General features: G+C 40.6%; 1 long non-coding RNA gene across 1 annotated transcript; it reads left to right on the top strand.

Moving 5' to 3' along the window:
* Positions 1-5726: 5726 nt before the first annotated feature.
* On the top strand, positions 5727-11228 carry LOC125635212 (uncharacterized). The gene is made up of 3 exons (XR_007356174.2): positions 5727-5825; positions 9720-9898; positions 10575-11228. It is a non-coding gene; the product is annotated as an uncharacterized LOC125635212 (long non-coding RNA).
* The last annotated feature ends 7824 nt before the right edge of the window (positions 11229-19052 follow it).

Genomic DNA, 19052 nt, shown 5'->3' with positions numbered 1-19052 from the left:
GTTCATTTTACTTCTCATTCCAAACAAACTAAAACAAAAGAGCTACCCTATCAAAGAGTGATGCTTCCTGGCAGTTATGGTGGTGGTTTTATAGTATTAAAGGTCCACTTACATCCTATTTGGAGGACTCAAGGTGGATTTGAGTGGTACAAAGGCCTTGCATGAGCTCTCTGCAGAGGGGTACATATTTCATTCAGTTTGAGCAGCACCTTTCACTACTGGTAACACCCAGTAGCTGAAAATGTTAAAATAATCAGAATTCCCCTGTTGACCAAGCAGTGTCCTTCACTTAGATGCACAAGCTTCAAGTTCATTGCTGAAAACTGACATAGTTATGATGAAGCTATAAAACTTGGGAAAACACACCAAGAAAAAGTGACTTCTTCCCTCTCACTGCACACCACACCAAATGTTGCCAGTTTTGCTTTAAAGCAGTTTCCAGTGTTCCATCCATCTCTATTTGTTATGTGTAAATCTCTTAATGTCCTAGAGAACACAAGTACATTGGGGTTATAATCCAGAGATGGATCTGTACAGCATAAACTCAATGTCAGATTGATTTTATTTTTGTACAATTTGAAAAAAACCAAATAATCATTTGGCAAAATTATTACGTGCTTTTCGTTTTGTGACCTTTCTATTTCCACAGCAGCATAATTTATAGTAATTATGTCACAAGAACACTGCTGAGATTCAGTTCAAAGGTGTTGACACATCCTTGAGAATGTATCTGTAGATCAGTTATATTTATCCAAAACTCACTCTTTTTCTCTCTGGGTTAATAAAAACTGCAAATGCTTTGTGGTCTGAAATACCTCTCAGAATAATGGCAACACAAAGAATTCTATTCTTGCTTAATATAATGATCATATGTGAATATCAGAGCCATAAAACTTAAGCCAGTAGCTGCTATTCTATTTCAGTGTATCATCAGGATGCAGTCAGCTATGGGCAAATACTTAACTGGTATAATTTGTAACTTTTTACATTCTTTTTGAATGAGGTGGTGTGCTATTGGGATAGATACTTTTCTTTTCCAATTGTTATTTGCCAAACAAGGGCATTCATTGAGCTTTTGATTCTAGACATATTATTTAACCAAATGTTTATCTGACACTTGGAAAATCATTCTCTTTTTTAAAATGTGGTGGTGGAAAAGCAATTACATTTTAAACAGTGTTTCAGAGTCACTTCCCAAAAATTCTCTGGAAGCAAACCTGAGCTTTCTTTGCTCTTTAACAACCTGTTTCACCCACCACCAGATATATCAGCTTTTTTAAAGCATTTAATGAAGAACTGAATATGACAACATGGTATATATTCCAAGACTATTTGACTTGCAATCACTGAAAAGAGATTAGAATGTGGTTAATATTTTGTCAAGATTAATGTTTACATTTATATGCAACCTACAGATCAAATATGGCCCAACTGTTATGTTTTTCCACACACTAAGAGCAAAGAAATACACACACACACCCAGAGTGTTCCAGTGTGGCAGAGATCAACTTCATCTTTTATTGTGGTGCGACTGTAAGTCCCAGCATGCAAAGCCCCATCTTTATTCAAACAGTCTTCCATTCAAAGATGACACTTTGCATGCTGGGACTTGTAGTATCTACAGGCTGCACCTTTGTCTTTTTATTCCTATGAAAGAAGAGGGTGGCTGAAATCTATTTTATGTAAATACAGATTTGAGTCACAACATATGGATATGGATATTGAATACCTCAAACTGTGGGGATTTTCTGATAGGAGATTTTGTTTTGGCCAGAGACAAGAGGGACTAGTTGTGAAATTCTGATGCTGATCTGGATTCTAACCTACCACCTTCCTAAATTCAGCAGTGTTGAAATCTAGGATTATATTTTGCTCTTGTTGCTGTTAAAGGACCAACTCTAATTTTACACAAATTAATTTAATTCCTCAGGGCTTCTGACTGATAGCCAAGGTAGCGGTCAGTTGCTGGGTAGTCAGTCAAAGCAAAAAATGGGGGGGTAAGAAACTTTCATTAGGGAAGTTTGGGAGAATGTCGCTTGTGTATCCTTTATTTATAATAAGGGATTTTAGAATTAATTTCTGCCAGGTTGCGTATGGAAGGAGGGCAACGCCATCTGCCAAACAAACTGGTAAATAAATACATTTGGCAGAATACCTTGTACATTTTCCAATATATATTTGGAAAAAGTGTAAGGCATTCTGCCAAATGTGTGTGTGTGTATATATATATATATATATTTACACACACACACACTTGGGATAACTCAGCTCCCCCAGAACTCCCCTTCCTCTCTGTTTGGCAAAGTGAGACTTACCAGACAGGAGAATCACAAGTATGAGCAGCAAGGTAAGCTAGTGTCTGGCTGGGGAATTTATGGGGCACCTGGCCTTTCCTGCCAATGGGTGGAGAAGCACCAGCATCTGATGGGGAACAAGAGGTGTTGCAACTGGGAATCCCCTTTTTCTCTAAAGCAAGATCTATAGCTCCCACCCACCATATTGGTTCCTTCTCCCCTTACATGGGAGAGAAGACAAAGTAAAAACTCTGCTGCATCTCTCTACCCTCTAGAAGGAGAAAATCCCCACCATCTACCTCTCACATCAAGGGGGAAAAAGACATAATAATACACAATAGATTTTATTTTCCATAACATCTCTCCATTGAAATATCTTGGAAATTGCAACAACCTTTTGACGGAAAAGGACTCTCTGATCTCTTACATGTATTTCTTTTGCTATTAAACAGATTCTCCAACCTGGTAGATATTAGAGAAGAAAACATCACTACCCAGCTCCACACTCATGTACACACTTGCTTGGTTGGCAAGGAGCCTCCCTGGGAACATGAACTTCCTTCAGATTCACTTCTTTTCTTGACCCCATTCTCTTCCTCTTGCTGCAGCCCAGCAGAACAAGAGGAGGTAACGTTGCATTACCACATGGCAGCAAGACATCTGAAGACAGCCATCAAAACAGGCGTGAGAGCAGAATCAATCCCTTAATTTTTTTATTCAAAAAACCAAATTCTATAAAACAAAAATGCTAAAAAATTGAAAGGGTAGGTGCCTCTCCTGTGGGCACAACATCTTGGCTCAACTGGGGAAAACTTAGGTGAACTTGGTCAATGCCATTGCCTCCAAATGTGTCTGAAACGTCTGAAGTGATGGCAAGATAATGCTACTGTATCTCCCTTTCCTTGCCTTTTCAAGAAAATGGATTCTAAACATTGCAACTATCAAGGTATCCATCTCTGAATGTTCAGGAAAGTCTACTTTCAGTAAAAAAAGGGCCCTAGGATAAGATTCTGTAATGTGCTGTGGAGTGGAAGTCTCAGTTTAAAAGTAGATGGACACATTATACGGGAGCAGTGGAAAGAACAGAGTGTACTGTGGAAACTGGCACACATACGCCTGAGTATTTTACAAAAGACATGAGAGAGATTCCAAATGTTAAATTATAGCAGGTGCAGGATTCATGGCCAGTTTTTGTGGTTTATCAAATCTCTTTTACAGGGAGTGTGGGGGAGGTATGATTTGATCAAGGTCAAATGCTCTTGTAGTACATTTCAAAAGTAACTGTCTAACATTCTTATTCCTGGATACATCATGAATAAACAAATTACTATCAGGATCAGTTGGTTTCTGAAAATAACTTTACACTATGTGAATGGCAATTAGCAGATATAAAACCATATGCCCATTAGAAAGTACTATTAATAATAATGGGCACCAGAGCACAGTTGCCAACTTTCATGCAGTAAATAAGCACCCTGACTTTCACAATAAGCCAAAAATCAAGCTCATCCTATTCCAAAAAAAGGCCAATCCCTAAGAACCCCAACACTCTATGTGACTAGATCCCTCTGGCGTGCAGTCTGGGACTGTGGTGGGCCCGCTGTGCCCCCCTGACTCTCTCCCGCCTTGCCCGTGCTTGCCGGGAGCCAATTAAAAAAAAAAAAAAAGAAGCAATAAGCTACAAGCCAAAAACTATCCAAGAAGCAACTCACAAGCCAATTAAGCCAAAAACAAGCCCAATTTCTGCATTATTTTCATGGGTTTGGCATGTCTGCACCACAGTCCCCAGCTTCTCTACAGGGCTGCTCCTTCTGCAGACCTGTGCCTCTTCAGTCAAAGTCCTATTGATTCACAAAGAGGAGCAGCAATCAATCATATAGCTTTGGGTCAGTATTTTAAAAAAGCCTACAGGAAAGGTCTACAGGAAAGGTCCAAAATACCATACCACAGCAATAACAGTGTTTTCGCTATCACTATATGGACCAAATGCTGATGGTCTGCAAAATATTTCTCATGTCTTCTGGTTGAAAACTCTCCTCCTATAGAAGTTGTAGTTCTGTCCTCTATATGCGGCTCACTAAGGCTCCTCCCTGAGTCCTCAGTGCTTGCTGGCTCAATGGAGTGAGGTAGCAACAATAACAAGGGATGCCCAAAACGGAGTGGTGTTCAAATTTTACAAGTTTTAAAATCTGGCCACAGGGGTATAATATTGTTGCCAGCCATAGCTCTGCTAGTAAATGATGTTATTTTAAGTAAATGCATTTTCTGATCCAGGGTGGTTCTATATGGAAAAGGCCATGGTATTTGTCAGAGAAGGTCATAAATGAGTCATTGTGCACTAAAGATGTTTCTTGTTAAACGGCTTGCTAAGAACTAATACACTGAGGCATCCATGAATTAATCCAGCCCCACATATGTCAGAGGCGTTAACCTGTTGAAATGTTATTTAATTAACTAAGATTCCTGTTTGCTCCAAAATAGCTTAGATGGCAGAAATAGTATCAAAAGAAGCAGTGGATGGGAAATAATATGCATTGAATCATAGAATATAAGGGTTGGAAGAGATCTCAGGCGGTCATCTAGTCCAATCCCCTGCTCAAAGCAAGATCAGCATAGACCAACACAACTAAATCATCCCAGCCAAGGCTTTGTCAAGCCGGGCCTTAAAAACCGCTAAGTTACCTCCCTAAGTAACCCATTCCAGTGCTTCACCACCCTCCTAGTGAAATAGCGTTTCCTAATATCCAACCTAGACCTCCCATACTGCAACTTGAGACCATTGCTTCTTGTTCTGTCATCTGCCATCACTGAGAACAGCCTAGCTCCATCCTCTTTAGAACCCCCCTTCAGGTAGTTGAAGGCTGCTATCAAATCCCCCCCACCCCACTTCTCTTCTGCAGACTAAATAACCCCAGGTCCCTCAGCCTCTCCTCGTAAGTCATGTGCCCCAGCTCCCTAATCATTTTTGTTGCCCTCCGCTGGACTCTCTCCAGTTTGTCCACATCCTTTCTATAGTGGGGGAACCAAAACTGGACGCAAAACTCCAGGTGTGGCCTCACCAGTGCTGAATAGAGGGAAATAACCATTTCCCTCGATCTGCTGGCAATGCTCCTACTAATACAGCCCAATATGCCACTGGCCTTCTTGACAACAAGGGCACACTGCTGACTCATATCCAGCTTCTCGTCCACTGTAATCCCCAAGTCCTTTTCTGCAGAATCTGATGAGCTGCAGATTCACTACCGTTCTACTTCACTGCCAGGTATGACTCTGAGGATCTAGATCAGAAGCAGGAAAGGTCAGGAGGGCAGACCAGTAAGCCCAGACAAGCTTGGTAGAAACTGTTTGAAAGGGACTGTCCTGAAAGGAAAGGATGTCTTGAGATCTTGCCAGGAACTAGACCAAGTGAGCAACTCTCCCGTTTCTTCTTTAAGCTTCAAGACTGAGGCCCAGAATATCAGGAGGTCTGAAGAGGAAGGATTAATACTGAGATCTACCTAAGAGTGTACAGATGACACAGTGCATCCATGGGTGAGACCAATAATTTTTTTGGACACCGTACTCAGATACTAGGGTGATTGGCCATATAGCAAAACTATATATAAATGTTATATAGATAGACCCAGATAAACTGTATGCCCATCTGAGATGGGCACAGCTCACAGCTTGGAGAGGTGCTGCAGCTGCATGCTGGGTATGCACAGCAGAAAAGCCATGTGCCAGCCACTGTGTGGATGTGGTACAAGTGAAGAGATTGAACTTGGGCAGGGAAAATAGAAGAAGTGGGGCTGCTTTGTTAAAAGAATGGGATGATGTGTTGTGAGATTACATTAGGAAACAGTTGGGTGTATGATAGTTTGGGCCCATGGGTGCTGTTATGGGGCTCCACTCACCACGCTGGTGCCTCCTGCTGGTCGTCTTGCGGACTAGCTCTGCAAGTCAGCATGCCCAGTCCCGGTGGTGCCTCGTCCACTGTCACTTCTGCTCCTGGACCTACATCACTCCAAGGACTGTAGTGTTCTCTTCATAACACAGCCCTCTGGATGTGTCATGATATGTACGCCACCTCCCCCCTTTCCGCTTTCAGGGGTGAGTATTGCAGTCCAACTGTCCTGTCACTTTCCCAGTGGCAACTGCAGACAATTGTCCGGCCACTTCCCTGTGACCCCAACACCCTCTTCACCCTTGCCTCAGAGCCTCAGCTGACCCTGCTCTGCAACTCTTCTTCTATGTCCCAGCTGAGCCCTGATTGGCTGTTTCTTACAGCTCCTCTCCTACTGGCTGCTTCCTGCACAGCCTCCCAAGAGCCCTATTAACCCCTTGCATGCCAGTGTGGGGTGGATGCCCCATGAAAGGCACACATTGGGTGGATCTGGTCATGCCAGTATAATTTTTTTTAAACCCAGCTGTGAACTTTAATATTTGTTAATGAAGGTCCTCATTGAGTTATGTATGTGAACAATGACAACAATCTACTCTCTCATTCTGATTTTCTTCCTCTTGGCTACGGAAAAGTTGTCTGGTAAGTTTCAAGTTTCAGAAGCTTTCGATATACTAGGGGACTCTGTACCCATTTTCCAGCAAAGGTGCAACAGCACCAGTTCTAGCATCAGCATAAATGCTAGTATGGATGGCGTCAATTATCTCTACCACTGTGTCATGAAAACCTGCCCAGAGTTGGGCCAGATTTTCAATATTAGGGAAGTGTAATTATTTGTATTTCCCTAAATTATACTTGCAAATACCAACTGCACATGTGCAAAGCATCTAATAAAGTGTCATACAAATTCAGCAGACAACTTGGAGGCAAGCGTAAGTCTAATTTAATCAGAGCAGATGTTCATGACATAGTGGTAAAAACACCTGATTCCTGTCTATGCTCGTGTTTACACTATTGCTAGCAAAAGGTACGGTTGTAGTGATGCTGGAAAACATGGACAAAATTTTCTAGTGTAGAAAGAGTCTGTGTAGCCAAGACAATCTGTCATGCAATCACATACACGAAGGTATTTTCTAATTTTAAATACCACTAAATGACACCTTTTATCAGGAATAGTGTGTGAGAGGACAATCAGGAACACTACAGTCCTGCCAAGTTGTGTTCATTTGGAGGGAGACTCCTTGTGTTGGAATAAGATTTAGGCTGTTTACAAATGCACTTGTGATGAGGGATTTGGGGGTATGTTTCAATGAGATATTTAAAACCTTGTTCAATTTTTTAAAAATCTCCCTCCAATGGTCACAACTTGAGAGCACTGAGTCTATCTGGGACCAAAAGTGGGAGAAGGTACCTGATCATGAATGCTGTAGATCAGCTAATTCATATAACATATTGCAACAAATCTGTGATGGCATACATATAGACATCACAGTCAGCACCTCTAGCAGGCTAGATAGAATTCACACATCCAGGAGTCAGGACAGAACTCAAGATTTTTTTTTTCTGCAAAAACATAGGCCTCTGTAACAGGAGTAAATGAGAACTTCCATTAGCTCTAATAGCATTAAGGCTCATATTCTCTATGGTCCAGCTATTGAATTGAGATCTTCATGCACAAGTCTGACCTTTGTCCAGCTGAGTGTGTGTATAGATATATATGTGTGTGTGTGTACACACACACACACACACAGAGCACATTAAAATAATTCAGTTCTGATTCTGAGCACATTAAAATAATTCAATTCTGATTCTGCTAATTATCTTACTCCACTAATTGTTCTAAATTCCCGAGTTGGGCTTTTAAAATCGTAACCTTTGCCTTTTGTTACCCTATCAATGGCTCTCCCACCTCACTGCAGTTTCAGCTCCAATTTATGCATCTTGTTAATTGAACATCAGGACCTATGTTGTTTTTTAAACTTCTCTCCAACTCGAATCTGGTTGGCCCCTTCTGCACTCACAAAACCTGAGCAATTTGGTTGCCCTGAATTGTTCTACCATCCTTAATACAGACCTTTCTAAACATTATAAACAAAAGCACTTTAGGAACAATGAAAAACATTACACACACATTTTTAAAATGCTTTCTGTTATAATCATTTTTTTCAGCCAAAAACTGTGCATTCATTAAAGTGGCCTTTTTGATGATGGCATATACATTCGATCTTTTGGTAAGAAACATCTGGAAAATGTTTGGAAAATGAAAAATTTCTGGAAAAATTCTATAGAATGCAATGAAGAGAATACCTGTATACATTTTTGGACTATCCAACTGAAGTTAATAGAGAATTATTAACCTGCTATAGAATTGTCAGGATGGGTTAAAACAACCAATCTACAGAAAGGCTCTCATTTGCTATCAAATTCTATAGGTTTTTAGAGCATCTTTTAACAGAAATCTGTTCACTTTCTGTAGATCCCTGTTGGTTTTATCCCAGTCATAATTCCTATTACATGCTGTCAGACTTTTTCCACAAGGGAAGTGACAGTCAGAAAGGATGCTTGGAGCCTCTTCTGTCAACTGCAGCCAGTCTCCTGGGTAAATAAAATGATGATCTAATGGATAAAGAAATAGCCCTGACCTGAAATGAGAGTGTCATCTTAAATTAAGGGACGTAGCATTACCTAGTGGATATGACACTGGACTTGAAGAGTCAGGATACCTGGGTTCTGTTCTTGGCTTTGCCACTGACCTCCTATGTGGTCTTGGGCAAATAATTTCCACTCTCTATGCCTCTGTTTCCCCTCCCATTCTGTGTTTGTGTTGTCTAGTTAGATTGTAAGCCCTTTGGGGGCAGGAAACATCTCTAAATGTTTTTGTACTGTGCCTAGCACAACAGAGCCATATTCTTGGCTGGGTACTTCAGGAGAACTAGAATAAATAATAACTAGCTTTTTGGGATGATATGATAACCTAGGTCTCTATGAGGTTTCTGGCTCAGCATTAGTGTTTGGAGAAGATTAGATGAATTAGGAGAGGGAGGTCAGCAACTCTGGTGACACGATATCATCATAGGTGTGACATCATGTGGTGAACTAATAGTGCATTTTCTACTTGTGTGATGGGAAATGTGATGGGGCATGTCACGAAGAAAACAAAAGAGGAAATGAAACAGGCTCCTTTCAGATACGATTATGTTTTCAGACAGAATCATGGCCAATCATACAAAAGAATGTGTCTATTCCTGCACAACACGAAGCTGTGTATAGGAACCCCCATACCACCCACGCACCCCTCAGTGGATGGGAGAGAGAGCTGAGGGGGACATTGTTTCCCCTGGATTCTGCCTTGGGAGTGGGAGGTGACAGGGTTTTCCTTTTCCCCTAGACAAGGAGGAAAGCTGAAAGAAGCAGGCTCTCAGTTTCTTGCACTCCAGGCCATCTGGAGGGGAGTGGGAACCAGCAAGGGGACAGATCTTTCTGCAGGTAAAAAAAAAAAAAAAAAAGAGGAAGATTCACATGTTGGGCAAATCTTTTCCCATTAGGCACTGGTGCTGTTCTGCATACTGGAAGGAATGCTTGGAGACTCATACACTTTCCTGCTAGGCACCAGCTCTTCCCAGTTGAGATTCTCTTGCCTGATGAGTCCTCATTTCATCAGCCACTGAAGAAGCAGGAAGAGGGACAATGCCCTTTGCTTTAACCTCTGTGACTGCCTTGAAAGGTATGCCTATAGTGCAAGTGAGGGTGTGATTAGTTGGCGATTGGTCCTTTGAGCAGGGGGTTGGACTAGATGAGCTTCTGAGGTCCCTTCCAATCCTAATTTTCTATGATTCTATGATTTGGAGGGGCAGAGGGGGGGATAGGCATATCCATTCTAGCTTTAATCTAGCTAGCACAGGTAACAATAGCAGTGTAGATATGATGACATAGGCTTCAGCACAGGCTAGCAACGTGAATAGAAGCCTGCCGGGGAACCTTGGGGTGTGATTATGTTGCTAACCTGTCCCATCACATCTTCACTGCTCTTGTTACCCATGTTTGTTAGATTAAAGTTAGCACAGGGTATGCCCACCTCTGCTACAAACATACTTTGCTTGCAGTGTAGATATAGATGGTAAGCTCTTTGGGGTAGCAACTGAATTGTGTAAACAGCCTAGCACACTGTAGGCATTATGTAGATCATAACAAAAAATCTCTCTACTTGTCTGTCCATCTTTTAGACTGTGAGCCCCTGGAAACAAGGACTGTACTTTCCTGAATGTGAGGAAAGCGCTATCACAAATATGCAAACAACAACGATAATGATGAGAATAGTAATGACCCAGTTTTGTATTCCAGAGTCCACTTACCCTCCATTAGAATGGGAATTGTTGGTGCTCAGTTTTTTGTTTTCACAGCTTGCAGTAGCACCTGTTCCAAAGGCAATTGGAAAAGCTTGTCCATATCCAGATTCTTAATTTCCAACCCACGAGCAACATTTTAGGGCTTAAGGCACAGTACCATATTTCACTTTGTAAGAACTGAAGATTTTATGTGAACTTGTGCTATTCAATCCTCATTCAGACTTTCCTGATTCAGCTGAAACACCAGAAGGAGGCAGGCTCTTCCGGCACTTATCAGATGGTCTGGGGCATCTGAGACCTCCTCTGATATTTAATCGTGCCAAACTTGTGACAGTATTTACGGTGCAGGTGATTCTTTTCTAAACGGAGAAACTTGGAAAGATGTGCAAACTGAGCTGCACAATCATCTGTCCAAAATGATAGAAGTGCAGAGTTGCAATTTAAACGGACTCATCTTAGAGGCTAAGGAATGAATTGGTATGGAAAAAAGTCATCACTTCACGGTGAGTTGATGCCTCACAATCATACTGAGTCTCACTGCTGAAGGATTCCTGTACCGCTGCTTCCTGTGCATTGCCATTTCTGTAGCAAAATGTGGGACTTGGTGCTCCAAAGGTCTCAGTCCGGCATATTCCACCAGCACTAAATTCTTTTTAAATTAGGACAGGACTGATTCATGGTGGAAGGTGATCTGCCTGTTTGTTATCTTTGACATATAATACACACCAACAAATAAACACAGCATGAGTTAAGAATGAAGCATCAGTCCTTATTTGAAAACGACTGGCATCTGGCAATTTGTTTCACCACAACCTCCGCATTGTATATATTTGTCTTCCTTGCCTTTTTCCTATGTGTTAAGTGTATGAAGCACCAATTATGTCACCTAGCTGAAAGGTGATGACCATGTGTTAAAAAATCTTAAACTAGGACACTTTTGTGGTAATATTTTTAGGGGCATGAAATAGTCTTTCAAAAGATAAAAGTAGATTTTTCTTAGAATGTGTTCTGAAATTGCCAGCTTCGTTTGGCTCACCAGTGACACCTGCATATTACTTAAGAGTGGAGAATTTTTTCCAGTAACTGAGTTCTGAACATGTATCATGAAACACTGAACAAATACTGTTAACATGCACTTTTGACCGGAAGAACAACTTTGATAGTAGCTAAACCACTTGGACTTTTCTCTTCACTTCAAATGCTACTCATCACAGTGTGCATTCGTTCCACTCGATTGTTTCTTCCTAGTAAGAGAGCACATTCTCCATTCTATAGCAATATATCTGCAACAAACAGAGTAGCTATTTAAAAAATTCTATTGATGGAATAAAAAACTGGAGCATTTCTGTGGTTCCAAAAGTAGTTCCTCAGATCCCAGGACATCAAATAAAGTGTCTCGATGCATGGTCGTTTTACCCAGTTGCTTTTTCAACTATCAAGATACAAATATTTTTAAAGAAACAGATTTCCTTTATCTATCATGAATTACATGATGCATTATGCATTACAATTACATCATGTATTACAATTATTATCTTGAAATCAACCCAGCTCGCTAGAGGGGCTGAAGGCATATATGCCTTGACTTCAAACCAACAAACTACAGGTGCAGTCAGTGAGGTCACAGAGACCGGTCCAGCAAGTCTACAACAGCTGAGCCAGTGAGTTCTCAAAACTCCATGTACTGATCTCAGGCTAGCAGGCTACTGAGCCAGTGTCCTCACAAAGGTCTGCCTCTCAACATCAGAGCAGCAAATTGCCACAATACCGGCAGTGCTGAAACCAGGATGTTAACCCGTGCTTGAACTCAGGACCAATAACCTTACAGAAAAGGAGTGTTAGGGCTGAGGTGGGGCAGAGATTAAACATCATCCCCCCCAATCTCAACCAGCTCTGTGTAGTTGTCCATGGTAAATTAATACAGCTATTCCATAGAGATAATGCCCTCAACAATGAGAGTCTCCTTTTAAGGGAAGGTCATAAGGATAGCTGTAATATATAAGCCCTAGTACTCTGGCTTCAATGCAGCCACATTGGCAGAAAGTAGCATAGGGTGGTTCACCTGATTCCAAAACTGGCAGGACAATATGGCCTCAACTCATATTGACCCAGGTTTCTGGTGATTCTGGGGAGATTTATGACATTTGGTGGCTGAATTTCCTGTTTCAGCTGTTGTTGCCTCCTCCAACGGAAGAATACACAGGAAACTCCATGAAGAGAATTTCTCTTTGTTTCCTGCACCTACAGGATTATTAACGTACACACTCAATCATGGACTGAAATAAAAATATTTTAATGGTTAAAACAGAAGTCCTCACCTGAGTCTGGGTGACTGAAACGTAGGGTACTTAACCTTGAGAGATGTAAACTTACCTTAAGCGGATGATTACTAACCCATTAGTGTCTGTGCAGAGACTGATACACATTGTATGATGGTTGGTTTGTTTGCTGTCTTTTACATATAATAGAGAACAGAAGTCAGAATGTGAAAATGTCACTGTACATTGCCGGTCTTGCTTAGTTTTGCCAGTAAATAATAGTTACCTGGAAGATGGTGTTGAAATGGTTCAAGTGTTCATTGGTGATCTTAGTACAGCATCTACAAAACAGTTCAAAGCACCTTCTGCAACATGTTGTGCGTGAGATGTCCGAATTGCAGGATGACCAAAAAAGTGCAAATCCAGTTGTCTTTGCCTTCTTTTCCATTTCTGATAAATTAGCTCTGTGTGGCTTATACCATGTGCAATATATATTCCTTCATTTTCCCCCATGACCTTTCACCCAGATTTCTTCAGTTTGCACATGAAACCCATGATTACAGGAGTTGTCTGAAGCAAAGGCTCCTGGTAGCCAGAGGGAGGATTCTCAAATTGTGAAAGTTATAAAATCCTGTGACATTTATGAAATGCATGACAAATCAGATAAGAAATACATGCCAGTATGACATCTAGTTCCCATAAAACTAGTACTGTAAGGGAAAAAATGGTGAGCAGTATATTAGGACCTTTTTTAAAAGCATTAGCGTTACAATACTTCATTACTTCAGCCAGCGGCTAGAAGAAGCCATGACTTCCCAGGTGACTTCCATAGTAGTCATCCACTCAACATTTTTAGCATGAAAGAAATCCAAAAGCACGAGTGATTTAAAATGGACCTCATTTCATATCTGCAGAATATGAAGAATTTCTGAAGAGAAGAAATGTTAAGCACAGATGTTCTTCTATTTATTGTCTCCAAGACAATGCTTAAAAATAAAGTTTTGAAAAAATTCTTACCACCTGCTGATGGAGAAGAAAAACCTGTAGATAAATTGCCATAGATTTCTCACAGAACTGCCAACTGACCTGAAATGTCTTCTGAAGAACTGTTGCATACTAGGCATAGACAGACAAGGTTACAAGCTAATTTACACCTGCCCACGCATAGGTACACTGGTGGGAAGACAAGATGCAGAGCTTTCCCTGTCAGCATGCCTACACAAGCAGGTGCGTTATGTTGCCCTTTTTGGATGATCAGTGGCAACTGATCATGTGCAAAGCACAGACCTCTACCACTTGAATTAAAGAACTAAATTAATTTGCTGGGGGCTGTCATCTATGGCTTCGCCCACACAGGAGACAAAGCAAGTTTTGCCAGTTTCTCTGCAAGCCTATTCCACGTTTCTACAGCATATAGCAGTTCAGATCCCCATGTGGGCTACACCACTTGGAACTCCCCTTTGGTTAGGTCATCAGTGAGAATGGAAACCAAGAGTTCTAGCTTTAAAGCTCAACCTCAATCACTTGACCGAGAAGACCAAGTCCAATCGGTGGGGATCAGAAGCAGGTGACTATCCTTTGTCAATTAGTCACAGAGGGGACATGCAACATATTTTACCAGTATGTCAGATAGCCATAACTGGTCTCCCAGCACTGCAGTGTGCAAGGGCTACTGGCAAAAGCTATGACTGGTCCCAGAGAGGATATGTTTGGGGTGTGCGTGAGTGTGGCTCCCACATGATAGATGGTTGTGCTGGGAGGAGTGCTTGCTACTCCACTTTTAAGGTGTAGAGATATTTTATTTGTTTTTCAACTACATACTACCTCTGACCCCACTGCTTCAACAGAGCACCTTATCTAACATGCTTCATCCTCATAAGAGATAAAATGGAGCCTTCAATATTGATGTTCTTCAAAAACCAAGATCTGATAAAACACATAAAGATGGGAATGGGTAACAGGGGACAGATCACTTGATGATTACCTGTTCTGTTCATTCCCTTTGGGGCACCTGGCATTGGCCACTGTCAGAAGACAGGATACTGGGCTAGCTGGACCTTTGGTCTGATCTGGGATAGCCATTCTTATGTACAATTCAGGAGAAGAATATGTATACGGCTGTTTTACAAAAGTGCAGTGTAAGTAAATGGTACAAATATGGATACAAAGAAATTCATAGGATCTGATTATTGGATTAGATTAATTTTAGGGGTCAAATATGTTGTTTTATTTTCATATAACCTGCAAAGATTGCCTTCAGAATCTATATTTTCCCAATAAACTGTTGCATATGAGACCTTTTTTTTATTGAATTGCTTTGAAAAGTAATGACAGCCTATGTGGAGCAGCTGTTTTTCAGAATTTAATATCCTGTCTATTTACATTTTTACAAGATACCAAAGGTAATTAGAACTGTACTATTCATTAATTCAATGCCAAATCTGGGGCTTGATCCTGCAGCCTTTACCCAGGCAAAACTCCCATTACAGTTAAGAGAAGAATTGCATTAGTAAGAACTGCAAGATCAGCCACTTAATTGCTCATATAAAATGTGTTTTTCCATTATACTTGTAAAAGTGCACAGTCTGAAAAACAGATCCTGTGTAACTTAAAAGTAACCAAGCCAAATTTCTTTTAAACTTAATTAAAGAAAATAATTTGCACCTAAGATAAGAGCACACATAAGGAGATTCACCTGGGAATGAAATTTCACGTCCAGACCATAAATCCCTACAAATAGGGACATATAATGGAAGTACTAACATGCCCTTAACTCCAGTGGTGTGACAGTGCCAATGTAATGAAATCCAGCACCACAAGGCTACAACTATATAGCAAAATATCAAAAAATAAACAAATAAGAACATGTTGAGAAATTACACAGAAACCCTATTAAACATTTTAAAGGGTAATAAAAATGCCTTTGACCCATTAAAAGTTCTCTGCTGACTATAAGAACCAGTGCCAAATAGTGTCAAAGCTTTTACAATGAAAAAGAAAATTTAAAAATCCAAAAACTACAGTACAGGTTCCTGTTCAGTAATTAAACAAATGTATTGGACAAAGACCAAGATACACACACACAGCCCAGTACACCACCCACCCATGTGTGTGTAGGTGATACCCATGTGATAATTTGACAGGAACATGATACTCTGCCCTTACCTGCACTCTGCCCACTAATCCACCTCCCTGGGATTTATCATAAATTTCAAAGTGTCTGAGCAGATACAGATTCCATTTAAAAAAAACTTAACCTGCTACAAAAAATGTTTCCTTTTCCCTCTAAATATGGGGAACGTTACACCCACACTATCTAAGCCAGTGTCTGTCCTAAGACAGTAACAGTTTTGCTGGAGGTCCCTGGTTTCAAATATAGTATCTTGTAGCTCCACAGTGCTAGTAATGGAAGTTTCATAGCCCCGGAAAGGAAATATTCTCTGTCTGACAGTAAGGCACATAGCATTGCTTTTAATGTTGGAAGGGCCGAAGATATCAGACTTAAAAACAAGACATTTTTATTCAGTTATTTTCAGTCAGTTTTAGAGGAACTATTTATCTGTCTTGGAGTGCATTTTTCTCTTCCTCTGACCCCTGTCCAATTGGATTCCAGGGGCGAAATCCTGACCGCATTGAAGTCAATGACAAAATACCAATTGACTTCTATGGTACCAGGGTTTCACCCATAGTAACTGAGGCACCTAAACTTTTCAGGAGCAGGGATACAAAGAATAGTCCAAAAACTCATGCCAAATCCCTCACTCTAAATCTAACTCTAGCCCTAACCCTAATTTGAAACCTAACACTATATTTAACTCAAGGCCTAACTATAAATCTAACCCAAAAGCAAACCTGAATGCTACCTGAAAAACTGAAAAAAAGTTTGTTAGACTTGATTATAGGCAAACGAAATAAAAGCAAATTTAATCGTACAGTAGCAAACTCAGGATTTCAGTTTGCACAAAGAAAGAAAATAAAAACTTGCGTACATTTTTTTAACAGCCTATGACTGCTGTAATTTCCATTGTTCACAGAGCAAATCCATGGCTATGTGACCCACAAATTATGGGGGGAAAGGATGAGTTTTGCCTACAAGCTAAGATGTACAGCAACCCAGCATGTTCCCTCCAAGTCAGGAAAAATGTGAAAAACATTTCCTGTCTCACGCCTTTGACTTCTATTTGAATGAGCGTGTAATTATTTCACTGGCCAAAAACTTAGTTATAAAACATTAAGTGCTTGAGTTGAGTGGGCTTAGTCAATCGCTTTCACTGGCCTAGAACACGAATGTACCTCATGTTCTCATATTTCAAGATCTCCAGTCCATTAGTTTTGAACTCAGTTTTTTGTTCTTTAGTAGACAATCAAATCTGGTATCTAAATTTTTCAATAGTGCTTCCATTTTTCGCAGAAATCTTAGTCACGTATGTTACCCTAAATCATGAGTTCAGGGTAAGGCCCCAAACCAGAGGCATGAGTCTGTTCCTGGGCCTCTGCTGTAGTTCTTACTTAAAAATCCTGCCGGTTGGCAATTTTAATTTTTTGGCATCATTGGAGACCTGGAAAGGTGCCCTGAAAAATGAAGTCCAGGCACACTTACTTTACAAATGGTTATAATACATTTTTAACCTGAAAACTGCTATTCCCCCCCACCCCTTTTAAATGTTAATCGTGGAATTCTACTTAATTATTATTATTATTATTTTTAAACGTTCAGCTAACTCTAAAGAAGCCAAATGGATTTCAGTAAAACTTGCTGAGGTCTGCTTTTGAGCTGAAACAAAGGATGGGAATTTTTTTTTTTAAATTAACAGAAAAGTGACTGAAAATCGGTATTTAGAATGAAAGCGCATTTTTGCTCTTAACTACAGTGTCATTTTGCTTGGGTAATCAATGGCATTTCTCAAATAGCGAACACTTTTTTCATTAATTGGTCATGTTACATAGAAACTTCAGTGAAATCCGTTTTGATTTCCATCCTGTGTCCAAAAAGGTCACCTCTGTACTCATATCAGTGCAAGAATGTTTGTAGGCATCGAGTTGGTGCCTCCTCTTGCACATGTCTGATCGCTTCAAGGGCACATTTGTTGGCAAAACTCTTTCATGCTGCATGCAAATGCAATCACTTCAAGTCACTAATGGGCATCTCCCGGGACAAGCAACAAGTGTTGAAATGTGTTTGACAGAGCTCATTGTTGTTGAATCACTGCCTCTGTATTCTTTACAGCCCCAGAGCTATAACTTCTTTTGTGTGGGCAAGGCACACCATCTATAGATGTAACAAATGGAGTGGCAGAAAGACTGCACTGCAGGTAGAAACAGATATAAAGAGCAAAAACATGCAGTAGTCTGGTGTAGGTGTGAAGAGCTGAAACAATATTTCAGAGAAACTCATTACCTCTCATTTGTAACGGTATGTATTCCAAGAAAATCCCAGATATAGTATCCGTTGGATACAAAGAATGAATCAGGCGACAAGCAACAGCTGAATTAATCTTTTCTGCCCTTTGGGGCAAATCCTATCTCATGTGCAGATGCAGAAAGTCCTCATGTAGGAGGACTGAAATCACTCTGCTGCACTCGGGGCACGCAGGATGCAGAAAGTGCATGCAGGACGTGGACATCTCACATATGCTTTGGAATTGCTGTATGAATGGGTGGATCAGGGAAGCAGGTGGCATAAGGAATGGTGTGGTCACGTTAATTATTTGTGAACTACCGTCACAATTTTAATGGCACCAGCTATACAGCTCTGGTATTTTCATAATTCATAATCTTTATACAGCTTGGGGATCTACTGAAAATATAATACACAGGATTCAAGGTTGATCCCTTTCACCCCAGGCTGAGAGTGATGAAGAGGTTGAACGTTCAGCACATGAAGGACTGGACTCACACCCCTTTAGAACAAACGCTTCTGGTTGAGTAGCAACTGTCTCAAATGACAAGCACATCCAGTGTCCATAAGCAGAAAGTACAAATTGTCCCAGCAGAGATATTCTGAGCGTAACTGGTTGGTATGGAAAGCAAATAGACACAGAAAAATTGGAGAACATCTCCCCCATCCCCAACACACAGTCATATATATATAAACCAAATTAAATTTCTGGGATAGGAACTGTCTCTTCATCTTGCTATCACCCAGCAAGATGGACACCCATAAACTTTTGGGCTATACTATACTATAAAGATTAAAAATAATAAACCTAAATAATCCTTACTTTTCATGCAGTACCACCTAACAGACAACAAGCAGGGCAGAAATCATTTTACC

The sequence above is a fragment of the Caretta caretta genome, chromosome 4 (genome assembly GCF_965140235.1).
Source record: "Caretta caretta isolate rCarCar2 chromosome 4, rCarCar1.hap1, whole genome shotgun sequence".
In the NCBI taxonomy this organism is placed as follows: Eukaryota; Metazoa; Chordata; order Testudines; family Cheloniidae; genus Caretta; species Caretta caretta.
The sequence above is the reverse complement of the archived record's forward strand: the minus strand, read 5'-3'. Positions and strand labels throughout refer to the sequence as shown.